The sequence below is a fragment of the Chelonia mydas genome, chromosome 2 (assembly GCF_015237465.2).
Source record: "Chelonia mydas isolate rCheMyd1 chromosome 2, rCheMyd1.pri.v2, whole genome shotgun sequence".
NCBI lineage: Eukaryota > Metazoa > Chordata > Testudines > Cheloniidae > Chelonia > Chelonia mydas.
The window spans coordinates 64,655,391-64,661,390 of NC_057850.1; positions in this window are offsets into that span (position 1 = coordinate 64,655,391).

Sequence of the window (6,000 nt, forward strand, 5' to 3'; positions counted from 1 at the left end):
ATAAAATATGACTATTTTTTTCCAGTAGAAAGCCACCATTTTTGCCTCAAATTTAAAAAGGAAAGGTTTTTGTTACTTCTTTGGAACAAGCAAATAAAGATTTAGAAATGAAAAGGCATTAGAGAAAAAAGTTAAAAGATATCAGAAAGGAATGGAAGAAATCAGGAAGAGAACAAATTAATTTGACGAATGATAATATTCCAGATGTTCCATCAGTTCCTTCATGCAGTGCTGACCACTTCATTGTCTATCCCCTCTCACCTCATGCTCTGCTCCCCAGCTCAGACCTGTGGCTTCAGCATGGGTTTCCATTGCTCTGTATTTGAAGCCTCCAACATCAGAATATTAAAACGTTCACCAAATTTTTCATCTCTTCAACTGGCATTTCTTACTTTCCCTTGAAAGAAAGCAATAATCATTGTAGGGCTGGAGTAGTGGACTGGGTGTGAGGTTAATTGAAACAGGATAGTGTCCAGGAACTCCCTCCTAATTCTCATCAAAAACAGTGTAGTAAGTAACCCCATAGCTAGAGTTGATGGATTTATTTATTTATTATTATTTATTACTTCAATCTCAGACTTTCAAAAGTCTTTTTTTGGTAATTCAGCCATAAGTCAGCTTATTTAGGTGCTTTAATTCTTTTTTCCCTGACGATTTCCATATTATTCTGTATTTCCGAACAACATGTACATGAAAAGAGAAGAGGTAATCTCTGATACCTACTTGAAAGCTCAAATTAAAAATAATATTGTGCCAGCGTTTGATTTCTTGTTCTTTAGGTTTGTACCATACTTGCAATGTTCAGATGCCAGGGCATTGAGCAAGATGTTTTTTTCCAGAGAGAGCTCTCTCATTGTACTCTTCTGCTGAACTCTGACCATACGCTACATTTTCATGACATAGCACATTTTTAAATACCTTTGGTTACATTACAGAGACATCTGAGGATAGCTTCTCCCTAATGTCATAAGGGGCTTATTTTCCATATGCTTGTACGTGCTGATGTAAAGCTACATTGCCACAGCCCTTGATGTATAGGGAATAAAGCAGCCAAACTTTGTTTTCAAAATTTGCACCTCTCAGATTTCACCAGCTGTTGCTCCTCCAATTTAGGCATTTCACCAGCATTGTATCATTTGTAGTTTTGAACATATCACAATTCTCAGATTGCCCCTCTCTGCTTCTCTTTTCCTGTGATCACCGACACTCTCCATTCTGTTCCTACTTGGGCTCAGTGCAGCTTTTGATACTATCAATCACTTTGATCTTGCAAACAATTATCCCTAGGAGTGAAGTTATTCCCATGCGGAGACTCATTTATGCTTCTTGGGTACTTAAAGCATTAAGGTGGTGTTTCCAGCTCTCTTTTCTTCCAGTTCAAATTCTAAGGCTTCGCTCCTGAGTTCTGCTGGAGCAGCACTCAATACAGCTGAAGGGAGTGGTCAAAAGTAGTTTTCTACCACCTGTCGCTTCTTATTCCCGCAACTCATTCTGGCACTGGTTTGACACCCAGCCCAGATTAGAGCGGCCTTGGATCTGCTTTAAACTTTGCCTGGCTGCAACAGCTCCCATCCAGGGATAGTTGGAATGCAGCAGCATTCTGGCCTTGTCCCCAGTTTGTCCCCTACACTGGGACTGGGGTTAGAGTGTCATAGAGCAGGCTAGGCCAAGGCTCTACCACCTAAGGATTCCCAGATGCCAAGTGAATCCTGGTGGTCGTTGTTAAACCAGACTTAAGGCATCTTTGCACCACCAGAGTGGCAAAAAGCAGCTTTAACCGGGGCCAACGTCTCACCCTAAATCTTGAACTTTTAAAAAAACATTCTTCGCTCAAGTTCCATTTTAAAGTTTTCAACTGGCTCCTACCGGTTCCAGTGGGTTTGGAACAGAGCAAGAGTCTGTTGATCTACCAATTCCTGGAGTTCAGTATCCAAGGGCTCTTAGAAATGAAAATAGACCAGAAGAAGGATTTTCATGGAATCTGCTGGAATTTCCATTTGGCTTTATACCTTCCCCTGTGGTTCTCATTCTTTCTGTTACAGAGCTCTGCTGGGCTCTTTCCTTGACCATTTTCATTCCTCTGTTTCCTCAAAATGACAGAACTCAGTGGAGATCTCCATCTCTTCATCTTCATCTCTGGAGATCTCCTCTACACTGAGAATTATTAACAGTACAACTCTCCATTACCTTGAACTCTGAGCCCTGCATCTCCCCTCTAGCCACACTTTGCCAGTTCCTGGTTAAACCATAACTTCTTGCTGCTGAAAGTTTCAGAGAAGGAGGATCTTCTTCTGAGTAAAAATTCCTTCATCCATTGGCCCTGGCTCTGATTTTACTCTTCAAATCAGAATTTAACTCTGCTCCCACAACTAGAAAGCCATAAGCCGGAACTCCCTTGTTCTTCCCTTTTCCCCTTGCCTGTAAATCAGTACAGCCACGGCCTTGAGAGAATTGCCAGAACTCACATGGTTCTGTTTCAGCTCAAACCTTTATTAAATCCAAACCGCTGTATTAATGCTATAGTAAGTTTGCACAGTTAAAATTAAAAAAAAAATAGGGTATGCAAAAATTAAGCTTCCAGTGGTAGCATTAACTCAGCTGCACTGAGCCTCACATATGCTTTCCAATAGACATTTGACTACATAAAAAGTAATACAGAATATTAAGCTACACATCAAACCAGAAAAACAAAAATACAGACTATACTACATAAGTGTTCTACAGCCAAGCCAATGCTGCTGAGGGGATCTTAACTTTTGCATTTCTTGACTTTTTGTGATTTTAACTAGGCAAATTTCACATTGTGTTAACGCAGATAGTTTACATTTCATGACCTAGATTTTTTTTTAAGAAAAGGGGAGAATTTTTGAGTTATTTGACTTATGTAAATGTCTAGGAATTGTTGATGCCAATTCCTAGACATTTACATAAGCTGGCAGAAATTTCAGGGGTTGTGTCTTTTTCCAGCGCAGTCAGAATGGCAGTCTTCACACACCATGGACAGCATTCGGGTATCCATCCACCCTGTGATTTTCAGACATCCATTGGCTTATTGAACCATATACTAATTACACCAGCCTTGACAGGTGTTGCTTCAGCTTCCATCCCATCAAGCACAGAATAGTGGAACAATATACATCTGAAAGGATCCAAAACAAGCACAGTGATTTTGCTATTGAATACATTATCACCATGATTTCTAAGTGCCATATTCTAGTGTTTGGGAAAGAAAAGAGGGTGATCCACAAGTGAGGGACCACAGAGGCAGAAATGGGTGAAGAATTTCTCAAGCCAGAGTGAGAATCACTTGGTCAGGGTATTTCAACAGCTGCCTGTAATTGCCAGGCTAGTATTATAATAGCCATTGGGCCAGATTCTCAACTGGTGTAAATTGATGTAGCTCCACTGATTTCAAGAGAGCTGTGTCATTTACACTAGCTGAGGATCTGGCCCATTATTTGTTACCTTTTGCCAATGGAGATGCAGGGGACTCTGGTGGTGATGACATTCTTTGTCACCAATATTTGTATAGTTGTTCTGTTAAGTATTTGCTGGTTCTTTGACGCTGTACAGTCCCATTTTAATCACTTGTAACTTTTAGCTGTTCTCTTTATCTTACCAATGAAATGATCTCTGTTGGTGAGTGTTTTCTTTTTAACTTACATACCCATCCCATACTCAGTTTGACATCAGCAGAGCGGAAGGTTATTTTTCTTTCTACATGTAAGCAAACAGGGAAATGAAATGATTTCTGTTGCTTGTCATTTCGTTTAAAAGCTTATGCCTCAACTGCCTGAAGTAAAAGACCCAGTTCCGTGTAGCAGGTACACTAACCTCTAGACATGACCCAGCCACCACTAGAGAGGGACAGAGTGCCATACTGATGATGGTTATGGGTGACACATGCAGAGGGTAGATTCATTGAAGAGTGGGAGAACTGAAGGAGCTCCAGAATGTTACGCGGCAGTCCTGCTGCTTTGCATTGGTGGAGACACGGTAATGAGAGGCCTAACAAGGAGCTGAACAAGAGAGAAAGTGGATGATGAAAGATTCAGGAGGTTCCTGGAGTGGAACAGAAAAGACCAGGAGGAGGATCATAGGAGGTTGAAGGAGTACTTACAGCCTGATCTAGGGCATGTTCCTGCACCCTTTGAAGCTCCCATTTACTTCAAAGGTGCAACACTGGCCCTACAGTGTGGAGGCAGGAAAGTGAAGAACCACCCACTCAGGTCCCAACTCAGCCAAACACTGAAGCTTTGCTTAATGTTAAGCATGAGCTTAAGTCCATCCCTTTTTGGCAAAGCCCAAAGCATATGCTTAAGTCCCACTGACTTCAGTTAATGGATAGAGAATGACAAAATGAGCATGAAAATGAAAAACAAAATTGGAGGCCACAGTTTGACAATGACACCTTGTTCAAGCTGTGAAAAAATAGATCAAAGCATGTTGGATAGAAAAGAGATGGGGAAGCTATTAGCTGAGAAATATGAATGCTGGATGGAGGAGAGGATAAGGGTGAGATAGTCATCAAGCGTGTAAATTAGAGGGGGTGACTGCAAGCTGAAAAAACAGAGATCACAGGGCAAAAAGAAGGGCTCTTTTCTCTGCTTGATGCATGAGTGCATTACTCCCATTACTGTTAATTAGAGAAACCAACAGTTGCCATAAGTGAACTGAGGGGTAAGAGTCCAATTTCTGAAATGAAAAATCCAGTGATGTTACTAAACTATGGAGAACAACTGGAATCAAGCAATGATAACAGTAGTAGGCTATTTGGGCACAAGATAGAGGGTTTGTTCCTACACCCATTGAAGTCAATAGCAAAACTCCCATTGACTTCAATAGTGTAAGATCAGACCCATAGACATCAAGTAAAATGAGAAGAAGAAAAAAGTGGTTATTACCTACTGGTAATTATTAGTCTTTTAAACTGGTATATGCTGTATCTTTGAAACCTGTTTGCTGCTCTCAAAACTATAAGGAGCCATGCTGTGATCCATTTTATGGAATAGGATCAGCACCAAATCCTGCACAGAGGTGTCAATTCAACCTTATTCAGCAAAGCACTTAAGCACATGTTTAAATCCTGTTGATTTAAAATGGTTGCAGATTAGACTATGAGCATATTCCCAAATAGAATGTCCTCCAGTAAGATTTAAATATGTGCTTAAAGGTGTTCATTTTCACTGTGTATTTTGTTGTTCATTCATTCATTTTTTTTTAATTCTTATACTCACAAACCAGTACTGGACCATCAGAATGATTAGTATTGTAGTTATGGTATAGGGCCTGGTGAAAAAATGCCACACCCTCCTTTTTCCCAGTCCCAGGTTACAAGAAGAGGTTGCTTAGCTAATAGCAGCTGAATGAGGAACAAATACAAAGACATTTTTATTTCATGCAATGTATGGAATTCCCAGCCTCGAGACCATTGAGTGAAACAGTGAATTTTATGACTGGATTCTAAAAAGATATAGACAAATTATGTGGCCCTTACTAGCATTTGCATTTAAGATAATAGAGTATAATAAGTATTATTAAGCACACGTCATGCTTGCTGTCAGGAAGGATGTTTTCTTATAAGGTTAGCATTGCACAGTTGCCCAAGTGCACAATGTTTTTGTTGTGTATTTTGGCTTTTGACATTTGCAGCCAGGCTCTGGTCACAACTGGTGGCAGAAGGCTAGATCTGATGGACCAATGATGTGCTCTAGACTAGCTTTAAATTGCACAGCCCACGTATGAAACTGAATTTCAATATTTATCGAATATTCCAAACATTCAAAATTGCCATGAAGGAAATTCTACTTGGAAATATGCCTATAGCCTAATCTGCAGTCCCACCTTCTGGTCTCCCTTCCAAAACCATCTGTTTCATTGATGGACAGGCTGATTTTAGAAGCCAGATGTGTTTTTTCAAACAAGAAGCTGTTGATCTAATAGGGGGCAGAAATCCTGACAAAAGACAAAAAAAAAGTGTTGTTCAAGTCAATGTTTGAA